Source organism: Bos indicus, chromosome 13, assembly GCF_029378745.1.
Source record: "Bos indicus isolate NIAB-ARS_2022 breed Sahiwal x Tharparkar chromosome 13, NIAB-ARS_B.indTharparkar_mat_pri_1.0, whole genome shotgun sequence".
Lineage (NCBI taxonomy): Eukaryota > Metazoa > Chordata > Mammalia > Artiodactyla > Bovidae > Bos > Bos indicus.
In genome coordinates this window covers 11,698,933-11,719,708 of record NC_091772.1, presented here as the reverse complement: position 1 = coordinate 11,719,708, position 20,776 = coordinate 11,698,933, and the positions used below count along the sequence as shown (strand labels likewise).

At 46.6% G+C, this 20,776-nt stretch overlaps 1 protein-coding gene and 1 non-coding gene across 5 annotated transcripts in view; one reads left to right on the top strand and one right to left on the bottom strand.

Moving 5' to 3' along the window:
- The window catches only part of CAMK1D (calcium/calmodulin dependent protein kinase ID), a 475,082-nt gene that overhangs the window by 172,874 nt on the left and 281,432 nt on the right, over positions 1–20,776 (top strand). The window lies entirely within an intron of this gene.
- TRNAW-CCA (transfer RNA tryptophan (anticodon CCA)) lies at positions 8,338–8,409 on the bottom strand. Its single transcript has one exon. It is a non-coding gene; the product is annotated as a tRNA-Trp (tRNA).

Below are 20,776 nucleotides of genomic sequence, written 5' to 3'. Positions count from 1 at the left end.
TGGATCTCCTTGCAGTCCAAGGGACTCTCAAGAGTCTTCTCCAACACCACAGTTCAAAAGCATCAATTCTTCAGCGCTCAGCCTTCTTCACAGTCCAACTCTCACATCCATATATGACCACAGGAAAAACCATAGCCTTGACTAGACGAACCTTTGTTGGCAAAGTAATATTTCTGCTTTTGAATATGCTATCTAGGTTGGTCATAACTTTCCTTCCAAGGAGTAAGCATCTTTTAATTTCATGGCTGCAGTCACCATCTGTAGTGATTTTGGAGCCCAGAAAAATAAAGTCTGACACTGTTTCCACTGTTTCCCCATCTATTTCCCATGAAGTGATGGGACCGGATGCCATGATCTTCGTTTTCTGAATGTTGAGCTTTAAGCCAACTTGTTCACTCTCCACTTTCACTTTCATCAAGAGGCTTTTGAGTTCCTCTTCACTTTCTGCCATAAGGGTGGTGTCATCTGCATATCTGAGGTTATTGATATTTCTCCCGGCAATCTAATGGTCATCTGAGTTAAATTCACCCATTCCAGTCTATTTTAGTTCACTGATTCCTAGAATGTCGACGTTCACTCTTGCCATCTCCTGTTTGACCACTTCCAATTTGCCTTGATTCATGGACCTGACATTCCAGGTTCCTATGCAATATTGCTCTTTACAGCATCGAATCTTGCTTCTATCACCAGTCCCATCCACAATTGGGTGCTGTTTTTGCTTTGGCTCCATCCCTTCATTCTTTTTGGAGTTATTTCTCCACTGATCTCCAGTAGCATATTGGGCACCTACTGACTTGGGGAGCTCATCTCTTAATGTCCTATCTTTTTGCCTTTTCATACTGTTCATGGGATTCTTGAGGCAAGAATACTGAAGTGGTTTGCCATTCCCTTCTCCAGTGGACCACATTCTGTCAGACCTCTCCATCATGACATGTCTGTCTTGGGTGGCCCCACACGGCATGGCTTATTTTCACTGAGTTAGACAATGCTGTGGTCCATGTAATCAGATTGGCTAGTTGTCTGTGATTGTGGTTTCAGTCTGTCTAGCCTCTGATGCCCTCTCTCAGCCACTTACCGTCTTACTTGGGTTTCTCTTACCTTGGAGGTGAGGTATCTCTTCACAGCCGCTCCAGCAAAGCACAGCCGCCGCTCCTTACCTTGGATGTGGGGTAGCTCCTCTAGGCTGCGCTTGTGTGCCATCGCATAGAATGCATTTAATATATGCATTAATATATGATATTTGTGTTTCTTTTTCTGACTTACTTCACTCTGTATAATAGGCTCTAGGTTCATCCACCTCGTTAGAACTGACTCAAATGTGTTCCTTTTTATAGCTGAGTAATATTCCATTGTGTATATGTACCACAACTTCCTTATCCATTCATCTGCTGATGGACATCTCAGTTGCTTCCATGTTGTAGCTATTGTAAATAGTGCTGCAGTGAACACTGGGGATGCATGTGTCTTTTTCAATTGTGGTTTGCTCAGGATATAGGCCCAGTAGTGGGGTTGCTGGGTCATATGATAGTTTTTAGGGCTTCCCAGGTGGCACTAGTGATAAAAAACCCACCTGCCAATGCAGGTAGACCTGAGACACAGGTTTGATCCCTGAATCGGGAAGATCCCTTGGAGGAGGGCATGGCAACCCACTCCAGGGTTCTTGCCTGGGGAATCTCATGGAAGGAGCCTGGCAGGCTGCAGCCCATAGGATTGCATGGAGTTGGACACAACTGAAGCGACTCAGTATGCATGCACGAATGGTAGTTTTATTCCTAATTTTTAAAGGAATCACCATTCTGTTTTCCATAGTGGTTGTATGGTTTGCATTCTCACCAACACTATAAATGGGTTCCCTTTTCTCCACACCTTCTCCAGCATTTGTTGTTTGTAGACTTTTTGATGACAGTCTTTCTGATCAGTGTGAGATGATACCTCTGTAGTTTTTATTTGCATTTTTCAGTGATGTATCATCCAAGTGATTTGAAAATAATGAAATTTGGTTGGAGAGGATAAAAGCCAGGAAGTGGGCTTGTGTGGCAAAGATGGAACCTGACTTTGTGGACAGCTGCTGGGCTGAGGCTGGTTCCCAGATGCAGCGGAGAAGTGAGCGTGGGATGAATGGGGTGGGGAGTCCCCAGTTGAGGAGGAGAGGTTTTCCCAGGCTATTGGCTGAACTGAAAACAGAAGAAAACTGTCTGGCAGCTCAAAGGCAAGGAGGGAGCCTTGTCCTACGTTTTCCAGGGATGAGCTGGCCCCCTGGTGGGCACCCCTACTGCCTGCCTGTGCCCCCCTTTCTCTCCAGCCCACGTGGCAGGAACATGTGTGATGGTTTACACTTGCAGGAGCTCGAGTCTGGTCTGCAGCCGAATCCTTGACCACACCCTACCCGTTTGGAGCCAGAGTTTCCTGAAGGTTTGAGAAGAATGAGCTTCTGTCTTTGTCATCCTTTCCTTTCATGAAGTTGTTTTTCTTATCGGATTCAGGCAAGCAAATAATTAAGTATTGGAGGGCTGGTGGTGCCTCCTTTTATCCATTATTTAGCAGTTTCTTCCCAAATCTCATCTGCCCCAGCAACCCACACAGCATCCTGCCCCCAGAGAGGTGGGTCATTAAGGCTGATGGAAATGAGGTCACCATCTCCACAGGGAGAGATGCTCAGAGGAGGGAGACCTGCAGCTCCCCTGACACAGAGGAAACAGGAGAGGAGGCTGGTGGTCTAGTGTAGGGCAAACATCTGGGTTTGTTCCTGTGATCGTGGATATCACAGCCCCTGTGAGCCCAAGGGGCTCATCTGAAGTGGAAAGGTGGCCTTGTTTCCTTTTGGGGAGAGAAAAAACCACCCATCATTTTTATACTCCTGAATTAAATTCAGCATTCTAGAGTAGAAAGTTGAGGTTCCCCCACCCTCCCTCTTGCATATATAGACCTGTAAGTGTCTGCATTTCAGCCTGTCCAAGTTACTAACTCGTGCAGTTAACTCTTGCCGCTGAGGCAGGCCTTCCCTCTGGGATGCACAGGCAACCAGCCTTCCATTCCTCGCCTTAACCCTAACCCTAACCCTAACCCTTGGCTTAGACACAGCCAAGGAAGGCGACATTTGGATAATATTCCCTTATTTGGCTTGCCACCCTGTGCTATACATTTAGAAAATAAAAGACACGCCTTTCACAGGAATTACTAATTCTTAAGTAACTGCGTAAACAGCAAGTTACTATGTGGGAACCCTGAGAGCTTTTTTCCCCCAGGAAAAGCTAATGTAATAACATGCTTTTGCAAATATAGTATAATATTATTTTGTACATTTTTAAGAATCTAGTTTTCAAATTTGTAGCTTCTGGAGAAACTAATGTTATATTTTACTTGAGTGATGATTTAGTTAAAAAGACCCTTTCAAGGGACTTGGAAAATGCATGTGTTAAATTATTCTTTTAAGCTTTGATATATAATCAGTCTCTCTGAACCTTGTTATTCCTGGTAGATTTTTGTTCTGTGTCCTCACTTTTTTGGTTTACTAGGTTCTTCTTCTTAAGCATTGAACATTCTCTTCGGGGCACATTCTGATGTTTAAGTAAATGGATGAGAACCAGAAAAAGGATGGTGAATTTCCACTTGCTTGCTTTGGATTTTTCTTTGTATTCAAAGATACATCTCAGTGGTTCCAAATGTTCACATATTAGTAAGCAACCAGATAATTAGATATTTCAGATGGTCTCAAAATGTCCATTGTTACAGAAACACAGTTAGCCTCGAGGGCTGCATTTGCCTCCCAGCTTTCATCATGATTTTCTCTAATGCTTTGAAAACCTTGGCTTAGTCCATCTAGGCTTGCTTTTGTAAATTATGGAAAGTGTGCTCCCCCCACTTTGTATAAGATGCAAAACCTTGAAGAATATAAAAATCTACTCTAATCTTGTCACTCAAAAATAACCGCTGTTAAATTTTAATATATTTTCCAGGCTTTTTCTATGCATAAATAGTTAACACAATTGCTTTCATATTGTGTGTTGTTTCTTCCATTTTTAATTAAATGACATAACTGGGCATTTTTCTCATATTGCAGCATTACCCCCAAATACTATATATGTCTTTTGAAACCCAAGAAACCCAGTCTTGGTTTGAAGTGAGTGTCATGGTCCAGTGTATTGCTGCCTCTATACTAACAGGGCCGCCCTGTGTGTGTGTGTGTGTTTGTGTAGGTGTGCATGTGGTATGTGTATGTATGTGTGTGTATGTGTAGGGGGTGTTGTGTGCTGCATACATGTGTTTATGCGTGTGTGCTATATGGGTATGTATGTGTATAGGTGTATATGAATGTATATGTGTGTGTGTGGTGTGTATGTGTGTTGTGTGTACGTATGTATATGTCTGTGTGAGGTGTGTGTATATGTATGTGTGTGTGTGGTGTGTATATGGATATGCACGTGTGGGTGTGTGGATGTGTGTGGGTGTATGTATGCATGTATAGGTTTGTGTGGTGTGTATGTGTAGTGTGTGTGTGTGTGTGTGTGTGTATGAGTGTGTGTGGGGTTGACCCTCCCTCTGGCAGTCAGAGTGCCATCAGTCCCCTCTCATTCTCCTCTCTTGCTCCGTGTCTTCCTGTCACCCCGTGTGTGTTTCTGGCATACTTATTTTTAGTGTTCCTTCTGCATTGGCTGCTGTGGATCAGAAGCCGGAGGCCGAGCTGCTGCACATTGATCAGCTCCCCTGCCTGTGTGCATGCTCCCTGCAGGTGGTGGGAGCGGACTTGCTCGTCCTGGAGGGTGGGCTTCAGCCCTGGTCGACATCTGCAATGGATACAAGTGGGACGGCTTCCTTTTGGTCCTCTTTCATGTTTATTTGGGGCCTGAGCTCACTTGTCCTGATGTTGACTTCTAACTGGAAATAGCACCTCATTTTAGATGGTGAGTCCATTTTTCAGTGTGGGGCTAGCTTTGCCTGTCAGCTGACCATATGAAATGCGTCCTGAGTCTATGACTAGAGCTCAACAACCCTGAACCTGCAAGTTAAAGGCCAGGAGCTGTCCTGGCTGCTGAGGGCCTTTCTGCTCTTCAGTTCCTGAGAATCATGAAAGACAGCGCTAGAAACCGCCCACCACCTTGCACCCCACCCTGGGTTCTCCACCCATCTCTCCACCTGCCAAATGGGTCTCAGATTTCTTCATTTACTGCTGGCGCAGTAACAAGGAGAGATGGTGAGAGAGTCATGCTTCTGAACATGTTTAATCTGACATGTCTCTGCTCTTCTCCTTCGCTTAGTGCACTTACCCCTGTTTGGGGTACATCACTCAGATTACTGAGGTGTGAGAGAGGGCACTTTGAGATACAGAGGAGCCACTCTCCACGCAGCTCCCACCATTCTCTGTGTGTTCCTGTCTAAAGTTATCACAATCATGGATGGCTTGAGCCCTGGCAAGACCCGTGAGCCTCAGATAACCTGTGCACCGTGTCAATGATTGCTTGGCCCACGTGTCCTTTGATTCTTTCCTTCCTGAGATTCTTCCTTCCCTGATGACTCAGATGGTAAAGCGTCTGTCTGCAGTGTGGAAGACCTAGTTCGATCCCTGGGTTGGGAAGATACCCTGGAGAGGGAAATGGCAACCCACTCCAGTATTCTTACCTGGAAAATCCCATGGACAGCAGAGCCTGGCAGGCTACAGTCCATGGGGTCGCAAAGAGTAGGACATGACTGAGTGACTTCACTTTCCCTGAGATTAAAAACCTTGCATCTCTTCCTTTCCCTGGAGCACATGCTTCTTCCCATGTGAAGTCTGGCACAGCTTTATTCCAGCCTGTCTTTTCTTTCCTCTCCCTTCCTTCCTGTTGTTGGTCTCACTCTTTATGCTCAACATTCATTCAGCTTTCACTGGATGTCTTCTATGTGCCAGGCCTCTCCTTGAGGCTGCGTGCGCAGGGAACATTGTTAGTACAGACTCTGCCTCCCAGGAGCTCACTGCTCCTTACCTAGGGAGCCAGGTGAGCAGACACATGTCCAAGGTGGGGATGGCTTTCATGGTGAGCAGGGGTCACCAGAAACTCAGAGAAAAGTGGACATAAGTCCATCTAGGAGCCAGGAAAGCCACCTATGGTGAAGTTATGCCCCTTAAAGAATTTACCAGGTCAACTTGGGGCAGAGGGTGTGCAGGCAGAAGGAACAGCACATGCAGAGCTGGAGGCATAAATGGTGTGGCGTGTTGGTGAAGATCAGTTTGCAGGGTTATCTGTGCAGGAATCAAGGGCAGGAGTTGCACTTGGATAAATTGTACTTGGATAGATTGTGGCCACATCATGAAGATCCTTGTATATCAAAATGATAATAGCTAACACATGGGAGCATTTTATAGCTATTAATTCATTTAATCCTTGTAACAACTCTAAGAGGGAGGAACTATTATTGTCTCCAATTTGCAGATGAGTAAATTGAGGCCAGAGAGGCTGAGGTTTACAGGAGGTCTTTTAGACAGCAGGTGGTAGCGCTGGAGTTGAAGCCATGAGTCTACTCTGAGTGACCACATGGCCCAGAGGTAATTCTCTAACTGGCAGCCTCTCATAGTCCAGAGCTGGACGTGCTGGCTGGCCCCAGGGTCCATGGAAAGGTGGGATGTCATGGGGGAAGGGATCTGAGATTTGTGCAGATAATTCTTTCTCTTTGGAGACAGATGGAAACTTGATCCAGGAAGGCTGTTTAGAAGTCCTTGCAATTTTTGTGGGAAATCTGGTGGAACAGTCTTTTTAGAATAACTTTCTCAGAATTATGTATACTGAAAAGGCAATTCTGGAACCTATTTTTAAACCAACATTCATTTATAACAAAGCATGCCCTATATGCTAATGGAGCTTAGTGTTTGTTAAGTACATTCACATTGTTGTACAACCATCACCACCATCCATCTCCAGAAACTGAAATGCTATACCTCATTAAATGATTTCCCATTTCCCCCCATTTCCTGCCTCTGGCAGCCACTATTCTGCTTTCTGTCTCTGTGAATTTGACTACTGGAGGTATTTCATATGAATGAAATCATATAATGTTTGTCTTGCTGTGTCTGATTTATTTCATTTATAATGTCCTGAGGGTTCATCCATATTGTAGTATATGACAGAATTTCATTGCTTTTCAAGGCTGAATAATATTCCACCTTGGTTTATATAGATAAATCACATAAAATTATTTTATTGAAGTATAGTTGATTTGCAATGTTGTGTTAATTTCTATTGTACAGCACAATGATTTGGATATATGTATGTGTGTGTGTGTCCCACACATTCTTTTTCATATTCTTTTCCATTATGGTTTATTACAGGATATTGAATATAATTCCCTATGCTATACAGTAGGACCTCTTTGTTTTTTATCTTTTCTATATATAATAGTTTGCACCTGCTAATCCCAAACTCCTGATCCATCCCTTCCCCAGCCCCAACCTGGCAACCACAAATGTCTGTGAGTCTGTTTATGTTTCATAAATAAGCTAATTTGTGTCATTATTTTAGATTCCACAAAAAAGTGATAGCATATGGTATTTGTCTTTCTCTGACTTACTTCACTTAATATGATAATCTCTGGGTGGATAAACTACATTTTGTTTCCATTCATCTGTCAATGGGCACTTGGGTTACTCCCATCTTTTGGCTAGTGTGAATCATGCTGCTGTGAACATGTAGCAATTATCTGTTCAATTCCCTGCTTTCAGTTCTTTTGGGTCTTCCATGAGGTCTTAAGTCCTCCTAGATCTGGGTTTAAAAATTCTAGTATGGTTGTGTTTATAGGCATGGAAGTAGCCTCCTTCTTTTCTTTCCATTCCTACCATGTTGAATCAGACTTAATATAAGAGGTGGATTTCAAGAGAAGTGTGTTTTGGGTGGATTCTCCTCCCCACTTTTATGAAATAAGAAGCACAGTGGGCCTGAAACAGGAAGCACTTACTGACAGATTCCAAGCAGGAGGTGGCTGCTCCCTGAGCTGTGCAAGTGCTGGTGGTGTTGGGGGGGAGAAGAGGGCAGAAAGAGCAGTGCTGATCTGGGCATAGTCTAGGAAGTAGAAATAGGGGCATTCATGAATCTGCACTTCATGGTGGGGCATAAGGAAGAGAGAAGAATCTAGAGGGAGTCCCATATTTCTAGCTTGGGGGACCACATGGCCCTGTTAACTAGGAGGACTGGCAAATGGGGAGAGTATTGAGAGCTGACAAATAGTACATCTAATACTTTATAGTAAAGTCGCTCAGTCTTGTCCAGCTCTTTGCGACCCCATGGACTATAGCCTACCAGGCTTCTCCATCCATGGGATTCTCCAGGCAAGAATACTGGAGTGGGGTACCATTTCCTTCTCCAGGGGATCTTCCCAACCCAGGGATCGAACCCGGGTCTCCTGCATTGGAGGCAGACGCTTTAACCTCTGAGCCACCAGGGAAGCCTCTTTGGGTTTCTCCAAATTAGAAGTTCCATGGGCCCACGGATGCTCTGTGAATGCTCTGCAGGGTGGGGATAATTGCAATACAACTGTCTAACGGAACTAGAAAATGAAATAAAGATACAATAGAATTTAAAGTCCTATTCAAAGAGGATGGTTATATTTCTTTACAGATGTTTCCCTTACCATGTCAGGATTTTTTTATTTTGGGCATCTGTCGTGAAGGTTAATATCTTCTTGGTTTGTTTTGAAGGTGACGGATGAAACTAGGTGAGTAATTTTATGTTAAATGTTGTAAGTTTTTCCACCTCAATTTTTGGGTCTTACTCTGAACTTGAGTTTGGGGTGAGTCGTAACAGATGTCATGAGAAAGATAATGGGGTCCCTGTCAGATATCCTGATCTTGAGATGCTAGGTGAGCATCCAGGTGGAGGGAAGTAAATGATGGGACATGAAGTTCTAGGGCTCAGGATTAACCTGGGGCTGGAGGTCACCATGAGGTCAACCCAATGCTTAGGGGGATGCGATTGCCAGAGAGGAAAAAAAGGCACAAGAAGAGACCAAAGACAGACCAGCCTCTTCTTTGCTCACCTCTGCATCCGTATCTTAGGGGACAGAGTGGATGATAGACTGAGATGAAGAGATGGCACCTGACCTGGTGCTTCTTCAATCCTTTATCTTCATATGCCCAGTGCAGACTCCAGAGTGGGAGGAACGGGGTCTCAGTAGCTGAGCTGAAAGAGAAGCAGTGGGTGTGGTAGCTGTGCGGGGTGGGGCAGATCCCAGAGAAGGAGGAGGAGAGAGGTCTGGGTGAGGATAGGAGAACCAGGATGAGCGGTGTGCTGGAGGTCCAAGGGAGGAGATGCAGGGGATGGAGTGGTCAACTGTTAGGTTCCAGAGGGCACAGTGGTTGACCAGTGTCCACTGCTTTTGGCTGTTGGAGGCCCTCATGACCTCTGCCACAGTTGTTTGAGGCAATGCTGGTGTGTAATCCAAGAAGTTCTTTCAGTATGCTCTCCCCTTATCTCTTGGATTCTAGATGCTGTCAATCTGTACATGATTCTTCTTGTCACCCTTCCTGTCTGAAAATACCCATCAGCGACTCAGAATGTGTTCTAAGGACTTCCACTGTGCGTTTGAAATACCAGTATTTGAACTCAGACACCTCTAGTTCTCTCTCTGGTGGTGTTGCCTCAAAACTCTTATTATCCTTATTTTGACAATAAAATGGGGAATGCTTTTCATTTCTGGATTCCCAACCCCCAAGATGCTCAGAGTTTGTGGGAATCTGCATGGATCACAGGTAGTGTGGAAGAGTAACCCCAGGATCCTGGCAGCCCTTGGGTGACCTTGGGCAAGGTAGGATGTATCTACCAGTTCCCTGTAGCTTCTTCCTTGGACTGTCTTTAGAGCCACTTTGCTGAAAAGCAGGCTTGTCATGGATTACAATCTTATTTTTGCTGTTTCTGAGCTACTGCTCTAGCAGACTTTGATGGTGCTGGTGACCATGATGATGATGGTGATGAAGACGGTGATGACAAAAGTAGAGTATGCTGAGTGCCTGCCCTTGTTGGCATGCTGTATCCAGTGCTTGACATCTAGCATCTCATTTGACTCCTACATTACAGCCTCATGAGGCGAGTGCTGTTAACCCCCTTTGCTGAGTGAGGAAAACTGTGACTCAGAAAAAACTAAGTCACTTTCTCGAAGCCAGTGGGCAGGCATCAGAATCCCCAGCTGGTTTGTTAAACCACAGGCTGCCGGGCCCGTCCCCATCCCCGGAGTTTCAGATTCTGCAGGTCTGTGATCGAGTGGGAGGAGTAGCGTTTCTTAAGAGTTCCTGGGTGCTGCTGCTGCTGTAGGGACTGCACTTTGAGACCCACTCAGCTCAGAGCCACTCAGCTCAGCAGCAGGACAGGAATGCACCCCGGGCCTGCCCCACTGCCTTTTGATTGGCAGGACGTGCATCTCGGACCCCTGAAGTGGAGGCTTGGTGCTCACGGCCCAGGGTGGAGGGACTAAGGGCTTCCTGGTGGGAGGTTCAGTGGGCAGCTCTTTCTTTTTTGGATGTGATCCTGGCATGCTCAGGGGTAGTGAGGTAAAGGGGAGGGGTGGACGCAGGAGCTGAGAGAAGGGTTTGCCAGAATAGAATCTCAGTCCGTAATGACATCGACTTCAAGGCTGTCTGCTGGGAGCTGGCAGTCCTAAAGCACGTCTGTGGTCGTGCTCTTCTCCCCACGCCCCTCGTAGGGAACTGTCTGGCAGCTGAAAATAAAGACCCCTGAATTCCCTTCATTGTTGGGTCTGGAGGTTCCCAGTCAGGGGCCTCATCTTCTGCTCTTCTGTTTTCCACACAGGGCTAAGTGCTAGGCCCACTGCTAATTGCTAACTCCTCCTTTTCCATCTTGATTTTGATTCTAAAATCATGGAATTTAAAATAGTCATGGAATAGATGGCGTACCGTGGACCCATCCATTTTGTAGATTAAATTCCATAGCAGTCTTCTTCTCTAGCCCTTACTGTGTATCCATCGGAGAAGGAAATGGCAGCCCACTCTAGTATTCTTGCCTGGAAAATACCACGGATGGAGGAGCCTGGTAGGCTGCAGTCGATGGGGTCACTAAGAGTCAGATACGACTGAGCGACTTCACTTTCACTTTCATGCATTGGAGAAGGAAATGGCAACCCACTCCAGTGTTCTTGCCTGGAGAATCCCAGGGACGGGGGAGCCTGGTGGGCTGCCATCTATGGGGTCACATGGAGTCGGACACGACTGAAGTGACTTAGCAGCAGTAGCAGCAGTGTATCCATCAGAGGTCTAACCACTGGTCACAGGTGCACCCCTGAATCATAGTGACCTTGTGAAGTGGCTTCTGTTATCATCCCCACGTGATGAGTGAGGACCTCCATGTCCTCACTGCACAGAGGCTCAGTGACTTGCCTGAAGGCAGACAATCAGAGTGCGGGCAGAGCTGGGATTGCTGCCAGGCAGCCCAGCCCCAGAGCCCAGGCATGTAACCACGATGCTACTCCATCCCTCAAGCAGACCGTGGGGGCTTAATAAGTGCACATCGAATGGACAGATCAGAATGGATGGGTGTATGAGACGCCAGCAGTCTGGGGTGCTGCGGTCTCCAGTCAGAGTGGGATGCTCTGTAGGCCACCTGCTGTACGTGGCGATGACTCTGGAGCACTCAGGATGCCAGAAGATCCCTTCAAGATGCAGCCCATCATTTCTGCAGGCTGCTGCAGCCCTTACCTCCACTGGAATGAGATGTGTTTTCCCTCGAGGGGGTGGTTATTGGTATTTATAGAGCGTCTTATAGCTGAAGAGCTCCAGAGGCAATAATTACCTCTTTAATCCTTTTAGCATCCTTCTGAAGAGAGTGAGGTGAACTGGGATCGCCTGCTCCTGCTTCCTCTCCCTGCTTCTCTCCACCGCTGCCCCCGCAGTCCACAGATCACACAGCAGTGATGAGATGGGGCAGAGGTGACGTCGGAGGGTATAAGGCATATTTTGCAATTCACATTCAGAGCTGGGTGGACATGCAGTTACCACTTGTGGGGGACTCCACTCACCTGTATTCCCACTTCCTTTGTACCACCTGGTTGCTAAATGGAGAAATAACCTTCATTCTGCTAAAGAAATCTCACCAGGCATGTTCACTATTCTCATCAAGCTCAAGGAAAGAAAGTTGGAATAATGGAATTTTTTTTTTTTTCCCTACTCAGTGAATTCTTCTGTCTTGGCAGCTACAGTGTTCAAGATGAGCTATTCAGAGGACTAGCAGAGAAAATAAAAAGGGATGAGGTCTGGGAAACTTCTCTGCATCGTTAGTGGGTTTTTTCCATATGCGTGTGTATGTTATATACACATTTGCATCTATGCCGGCTTCCAGGCCAAGCCTACGGGGTGTGCATGATAAACAGCTTGTGATTGTGACTGTCTTTTGTTACATGGATGAAATCGGATTCAGTGGCAGCACCCGAAGATGGACTGCAAGGAGATAAGGCTCGTTTGGTTATCTGAACTCACCAGTAGGGTGTCATGATGGTGCTGGAGAGTTCTTTGTTTATCCCAGTGTTTTCTCTTACTAAGGTTGGAATCAAACCTAGATAAATAAGATTCTGCTATCTCTGGGGTTCAGGAAAATTTCAGATGTTAGAATCTCCTATGTCAGGGTTGTTAATAATCACTTCCCTGGCAGAATCACGGTGCTGGCTAAGTGTGCAAGAGATAATACAGTCAGAGAAACCCTTAGCTTTTTTTGTGATCCTTCATCATGATAATTTCTGGCTGGATTAGCTTCTTCCTTCCTGCCATTAACAATCTCTGCCCAGCCACTTCCTATGCGTGTGGAGCTGGTGAAGCCCTGAATTCCAGACTTTGGGAGACTCCAGTCTGTGTTGGTTGAGGGGCCATCATTTGGTCGCATGTTTTTTTTTTGTTTTTTGTTTTTTTAAGTGTTTTAATTTTTTTAAAGGATCTGATTTCTTAACTGAGGAACAGCAGCTCCAATTTGGGGCTTGTGCACCCAGCCAAGTCCTGGGACCTGAAAAGGGTGGGGTGGAGTTGGCATTCTGAACGCTTCACTCTGCACTTATCTATGCGTCTGTCACCCCAGAGCTTTGCAGTCGGAAAGACATCGGTACGGCACCAGCTGGGTCTGAGTTGCAGCTCCCCCAGACATCCTCCTGCGTGTTCTGGCCCCAGCACTGGGGTCCCTTCTCCCCTCCCCTCCTCCACGGCCTTCCCTGCAGCCAGCAGCACCCAGTCACTCTTTGCTGTGGTGTTTCACCTCCAAAGAAAGAAAGATGTATTAAGATTTGTGATAAAACAAGAAGGAAGCACAAATTAAGACCTTTGAAAACTGGTCACACAGGACTTCTCCCTCCTTCCGTTCAGGAAGGCAGAGATCAGAGAGCTGTCATTTATCTTCCCTATAATTAGAGGAGAGAGCCCAAGTTCTGGGAAACGCCAGGAAAGTTGAGCAGCTCTTCCAGGCCGGCCGAGGCCGGCCAGCGGGAATGTCCGTTTGGGGAAGGATGAGCTCATAGGAGGGGACCGCTGTTGCGGTGGAGACGATGATTTCTCCAGGCCTCAGACGTAGAAATGAGCCCCTCCCGGGGGTGGCTCGTGGAGCTCAGCCCAGGTTGTGCCTTTTTTCAGATGTTCTCCTGGTTTCCAGCATGTGTCGTATGACTTCAGTGGAGATGCCGTTTTGCAGCTGCTTCTGGAGTGACCGTGACTCAGGGGGCCAGGCGTGGGGGAGGGGTGGTGGGGGAGGGCTGTGTGCCAGCTGGCGGGGTGCAGGTGTGACAGGAGCAAGTGTGGTCTTCACTGTGTGCACATCTGCTTCCTCATTCGTCTCTTCTTTTCCCCTCTGACCCCAGCCTTTTTCTTCTCTATCCCCAGCGCCCATCCAGTGTAGGAAGGTTTTCTACGCAGCTCCCACTGGTGCAGAAAGAGGTGCTTTTCAGATGTGTGCGCTGAGCAGAGCGGGAGGAATCTTCCTGGAGGGAATGCTCTAACGTTCTGCACATGCTCGCTGCGACCCACATGGGCGTTTGTACATGGGAATGCAAACAGGCCTGAAATAGAATGTATTAGTAAGTGTCACAGAGAAGCGAGGCGTATTTTTAGCAGATATGGCTAAAGCAGCTTATTGCAGTGAGTGAGGGAGATGGAGATGAGGGCAGGGCCGAGTGCTGGGGGCTGAGCGTGGTGGCCGCCTCCTCTGTGCCTCCTCACAGCTGCTGGGGCCCGAGGCTGCCTGGGCCACTGGTGGCTCCTGGAGGATGGAGGACTCCTTGAAGACCCGGTGCTGGCCCTAGAGCCCCTGTGCCCCATGCTTCTGCAGCATGGCTGTGGTGAAGCCAGCGGATCACGTCAAGAAGGGCCTTGAGCCCCGAGGTTCAGTAGAGAGGCTCACCCATCCATACATGGTAGCCACCATTCGCCTCTGTCTTGGTGGTGGATAGGGAGTCCTGGTGACATGGAGCCGTGTAAACAGGAGGAAGTCAGACACTGTTTGGTGGGACTGTGAGCACTGTAGGGTCTTGGGAGGGAAGGCAGAGACTCAGATGGTGATGGCTGGATGATGTGGCCTCAGCCACACTGCCCCAAACTCTATCTGGTTCAATTTTTTTTTTTTAATCTGTGAGCAGAGGAGATTGTCTAGATACTCATGAGTCCAAACAAGGTCATAGATCAAGGAAGGTTGGACCTTCCACAAGAAAATGGTTTTAATGGCAAGATGTCATATTATTTTTTTCTCCCTGCAGATTAGCTAGGTTTAACACCTGACAGCCATATGGGATGTCACTGCCTCTTGTAGTGGCAACAGAAGAACAAAGTTCAACCCCAGGCGGTCTTTTGGTGTCTCTCTGGGGCTTTGGACAGTGGGCCTGAGGCTAAGACCCTTTCCGCACCCTGAGAGTCCCAGGACTGTGTTCTAGCCCTGAAGTTTGGTTGCCCTGTGTTGGCTAAGTTCCCTCTGGGATCCTCAGCTTTGCGTGGACGCCTGATACCTGCTCCTGAATTCCCCATTGTAGAAAACAGCTATCACCATTGTGAGGGTTAACTTTATGTGTCATCTTGACTGGGATCTGGGTTGTCCAGACATTTAGTCAGACATCACCTTTGAATGTGTCTATGAGAGTGTTTTTGGATGGGATTAATATTTAAATCAGTAGACTGAATAAAGCAGATTGCTCTGCCTAGTGTGGCTGGGCCTCACCCAATCAGTTGAAGACCTGCATAGAACAAAAAGGCTGATCCTCCTGTAAATCAGAGGGAATTCCTGTTTTAAAAAATTTATTTTTAACTGGAGGATAATTACTTTACAATATTGTGTTGGTTTCTGCCATACATCAGCATGAATCAGTCATAGGTATATGTATGTCCAGAGGGAAATTCCTTTTTTAAAAAATGGAAACGTATGTCATCGCTCAGTCGTGTCCAACTCTTTGTGACCCCATGGACTGTAGCCTACAAGGGTCCTCCGTCCATGGGATTTTCCAGGCAAGAGTACTGGAGTGGGTTGCCATTTCCTTCTCCAGGGGATCTTCCCGACCCAGGGATTGAACCCAGGTCTCCTGCATTGCAGGCAGACGCTTTATCCTCTAAGCCACCAGGGAAGCCCCCCCACCCCCCCACCCCCCCCTGCCAAATAGAAAAGTACCCTTTTATTGAGACTTAAGCGTATTTATAGTATTATAGTTTTTAGGTCATATAATCTGTGGTATATAATTCTGATGGCCTTTGAACTGGGACATTGGCTTTCTCCTGTCTGACTTTTAATTGAAATAGCAGCTCTTCCTGAGTCTCGAGTCTGCTGGCCTTCAGACTGGAACTATACCATGGGTTCTTCTGGGCCTCTGCTTGCTGACTCACCTGCAGATCTTGCAACTTGTCTGCCTCGGTAATTGTGCACCAATCCCTTATAATAAGTCTATCGATTCTGTTTTTCTGGTTCTGTTGCTTCTGTTTCTCTGTAGAATGCTGACTAATATATGACCAGCTGCCAAGTACAGTCATACATTGTGGCCCATCCCAGATGCCCCCTTCTCTGTTTCAGGATTTCCTAGGAAGGCAGTGAGTGAGCAGAGCAGTAGAGGCTGGGGTCTCATGGTTTAGTCTTTGAGTAACAACCACAGTGGGTCAGAGACTTAACAGCCACGGACGCTTTGCTTTCAGAAAATGCAGTGCCTAAAAATTTAAACTGGTGTAACAGGAGAAATTAGGAGCTCATTTTTCAGTTGAAAATAGGATAGTTCACAAGGTCCTTTTAATGAATAAGCTCCCTGTTTTATATGGAAATTTTTGATTTACACGTGGGTTAACTCCACTGGACTCCCAATGCCTCTGCTGCCAGCTTCTCCTGCTTAACCTTGAGCAAACTTATCGATCGACTCACGAGGTTAATAACATGATGGCTGATTTCACAGACTGTTCTTGAACAACTGGCATGGCCCTGGGAGTTGCCCCGTGGCAGAGAGAGCGTTGGTTGATTTGTACCCTTTTTATTTGGGTTTCATTTTATTGGATTGACCCTCAGTCAATATTTGAGTCCTTTTATCATTGTTCAAGGGCTGCAGTAAGCCTCAGCCCAGCACTGTGATGACACATATCCCAAAAGGAAGGTGCTAGGAAACTGGAGTCATTTCTGATGGGTCCTACCAGGGATTCCAGGCTTCCCTTGTGGTGCTAGTGGTAAAGAATCCGCCTGCCAATGCAGGAGACATAAGGGACACAGGTCTGATCCCTGGGTTGGGAAGATCCCCTGGAGGAAGGCATGGCAACCCACTCCAGTATTCTTGCCTGGAGAATCCCATGGACAGAAGAACCTGGCAGGCTATAGTCCATCGGGTCACAAAGAGTTGGACATTACTGAAGTGACTTAGCATGCACTCATGCACCAGGGATTCCTCTTACCAGAAAGTGGTATCATTCTCAAAAGAGCTCTCAAAGTCAAGGGGACAGATTTTTCTCTTTGTTCTAATAGCGGAACAGACCCTTAGCAAGAGTCAGCAAATGTCAGTATTATCTTAAATGGAAGTGTAAAAATATATATTCGTAGATGCTTATTTAATAATAAGCAATGCTTGTGGGCTCCTGGTCCCTACATTCTTGTGTTAACAACCTGGGCAATTCAGGGCTTCTGTTGATGAGCGCAAGCCTGGGAAACACTCCCTCCAAGGGGCTCGGAAAGCCTTTCCAGAGCTCCCCTCCCTTCCCAGATGTCACCCACGCTCTTTCCCACCACATCATTCAGCCTAAGCTGAAGTGACTGATAACAATTTAGCAGGATGCTTCAGAGAGTTGCGAGTCCAAGGTCAAATTTCCAGTGTTAATTATTTAAAGGGTACAGATTTTTGTTTTCTGAGGATGGAGGCCTCCCAAGCTCCCCCCACCGTCACAGTGGTGGCCCAGATCCTTTATGTGATGGTGATTCTTCCATATGCTCTGGATGAGGATGCTATGAGACAGTGACCCTGGAGTCTCCTGTGAAGCCAGTGAAGAGTTGAGTCGACTTATCTGATCACAGCTGTCGGCAGTGACTCTACACTATACTGGTGTTGGAGTAGATTTTTTAATAGAGACTGTCCACATGGTGTGAACTAATGGAATGATGTCCCAGGCTTCCCTTTCCTGGCAGTTCCTGCAGCGTGTACCTGCGCATGCTCTTTATCAGCCCCCCACTTCATCTCCATCACCTATTGCCTGAGCTTTTATATTGAGCTCTCACATTCATTGGCCTCAAGTTGACCATCTGCATCTTGGGGAGCTCTTTGCAGGTGGAGGCCAGCTCTGCAGAGGGCCGTGTGCTGCCAGGCGCTCCTACACCTTGGGGGCTGCGTTCCTGCCTTTAGCACAAGGGGATCACATTGGTGAACATGATGTCCCCTGCTCTAGATAGCGTGGGACAGCTGTGAACGGGGCAGGAGTGAAAGGTGTGGGTGACACCCGGCTGGGGCCTAGGAGGGAGCTGGCTGGCACCACCCGGGGGAGTTTCCAATGTTTCCTGGGTACAATCTCCTGGGGCCCCTGCCTAAGAGCAGTGTTCCCTGTGTGTTGCAGCCCTCGCCTCTACTGTGAAGCCTTAATTGGGCTCGGGAAACCACTCAAGGGTTGTCCCCCCCACCCTTGCCTGGTGCTGCGTGGAGGCAAAGGACTCGAGAGACATTGTTTTGAAATTAATTAGAGTGTGATAAGTGCTGTGAAACAGCAATACAGCCCTTGGAGCTGTCATCAGAGCTAGCTGCTGGCAGGGTGCTCTGACACCCTGACTTGCTAGATTCTTCTGCCACCATGGCTGTAAGGTTCCTGTGGTGTGGAAGGGGCCTTTGGGGACCTGCCCCAGCTTAATTAGAAGCCAGGGAAGTGATGGAGGGGAAAGGGAACTTGAAGACAGAAGGAGGAAAGGGGATGGGTGTTGAAGAAGAAGAGAATGCCGGCCTCACTATACCTCCGTTGTTTCCCGGGGCGGATTTCATGGCCCCACTCTTGCCTGTGTCCTGCTGAGTGCACACTCCCAGCGTCCATAGCACTGCTTCTGTGCTTCCCACGTGGCCAGCCTGGCAGGTGCCATGTGGTTTTATTAATGGATGAAGCCCTTGAACACTTGCTTATATATTCTTGTCAATAACTTAGCAGGTCACTGTGGCATGTTCACTGACCCACATAACCACAGTCAATATAAACAACCCTTTTGCCCTCTCCAGTCTGTTCCCTGGCCTGTCATGAAAAAGATCTTGCTGGGGTCGCCTAGAGGCAAGTGGCAGTGGGGCCAGCGGCAGTGGTTTCTCTGAAGGTTGAGGAGCCCAGGCTGACGTCTGGAGGTGAACAGATGCCAGTGGGCTGCAGAGTGGCCTTGAGGGGAAGGTGTGACCAGCGCCCACAACCCACCTGCCTTACAAAGCATTGGGGCAGGAAGGAACCTTCCAAGATCCTCCCGTACTAGTTCTTCACCTTTTCACATTGCCTGAAATATCTGATGCCAGCTGTGCATCTTCTCACAAGAAAAAGGCACTTATGCACACACACACACCCCTGGAGTTTTGCAGACAATTTCAGGAGTTCCCCGACTGCCTGAAATTTGTTTATAGACCATAGGTAAGAGACAGCTGAGCCTGGGTACTCTGGCTCTCCTTTATTCCCTGGTGAAAAGTCTATGGTTCCCTCATTGCTGGCCTCTTGGTTAGTTCGTCATTATGGTGGATACTAACCCTTTATTGGTTACATCATTTGCTGGTATCGTCTCCCTTTCCGTTGTTGTTTAATTGCTAAGTTGTGGCCAACTCTTGCGACTCCGTGGGCTGTCGCCTGCCAGGCTCCTCTGTCCATGGAGTTTCCCAGGCAAGGACACTGGAGTGGGTTGCTATTTCCTTCTCTAGGGGTTTTCCTGACCCAGGGATAGGTTGTCTTTTTGTTTTGTCGATGATTTCTTTTGCTGTGCAAAAGAGCTTAATTAGGTCCTATTTGCTTATTTTTGCTTTTGTTTCCTGTGCTGTAAGAGAGGGACCCAAAAAATACTGCTGTGATTTATGTCAAAGAATGTTCTGCCTATGTTTTCCTCCAGGAGTTCTATAGTATCCAGTCTTACATTTAAGTCTTTAATCCATTTTGAGTTTATTTTTACATATGGTGTTGGAGAGTTTTCTAATTTCATTTTTTTAAATGTAGCCGTCCAGATTTCCCCAGGACCACTTATTGAAGAGGCTGTCTTTTCACCATTGTATCTTCTTGCCTCATTGGTCATAGACTGATTGACCATAAGTGCACGGGTTTATTTCTGAACTGTGTTCTTTTCCATTGATCGATGTGTCTTTTTTGGTGCCAGTACCATACTGTTTTGTGGCCTAGTTGGGAAAGAATCTGCCTGTAATGCAGGAGATTCAGGTTTGATCCCTGGGTTGAGAAGATTCCTCTGGAGAAGGAAATGGCAACCCACTGAAGTATTCTTGCCTGGGAAATCCCATGGACAGAGGAGCCCAGTGGGCTACAGTCCATGGGGTCACGAGAGTCTGATGCAACCTAGCGACTAAACCAATATACTGTCTTTTTTTTTTTTTATTGCCACCTTGCTTATTTATTTATTTATTTTTATTTTATTTTTAAACTTTACATAATTGTATTAGTTTTGCCAAATATCAAAATGAATCCGCCACAGAACACACAATATACTGTCTTGATTACTGTAGCTTTGAAGTGTAGTCTGAAGTCAGGGAGCATTGCATCTTTGTTTTTAAGCATCTGACTGCTCAGACCCAATCCCAGTTGTCCTGTGAGCAGTGTGAAAGAGCCTTTCATTGGAAATACACTTTTGAAAATGTTATCAGTTACATTTTTTGGTAGTGGTGAAATCATACTCTCAGAGAATGAATGCAGAAGGAAATTAAAGACAACTCCAGTGTAAATAGATGAGGACTTCATAAGTACAGTCAATATCTCATGGAGAAAAGATGATGTCTTTTAGCCTAGAAGAGTGCCTGTGATATCAGCCTGTTTGTGTATCTGTTTTATGTTATTCCTTTTATGTGGGGTGGGATCAAATAGGTTGAAGATTAGCCTCCACAGTGAGCATACACTCATTTTCTGGTGGAAGCCCGCCCCCATCTGAGCTTTAAAAAGACAAATGGCAAATAATTTTCATTACTCTAGGAGGTAGGTTAAAAAAAATCCTGCTGTGATTTATGTCTAAGCATGTTCTGCCTGTTTTCCTCTTAAGAGTTTTATAGTGTCTGACCTGACATTCAGGTATAAAGTAGATAACTAATGAGAACTTACTGTATAACTCAGGAAACCCTAGTCAGTGCTCTGCAGTGACCTAAATGGGAAGGAAATCCAAAAAAGGGAGAATAT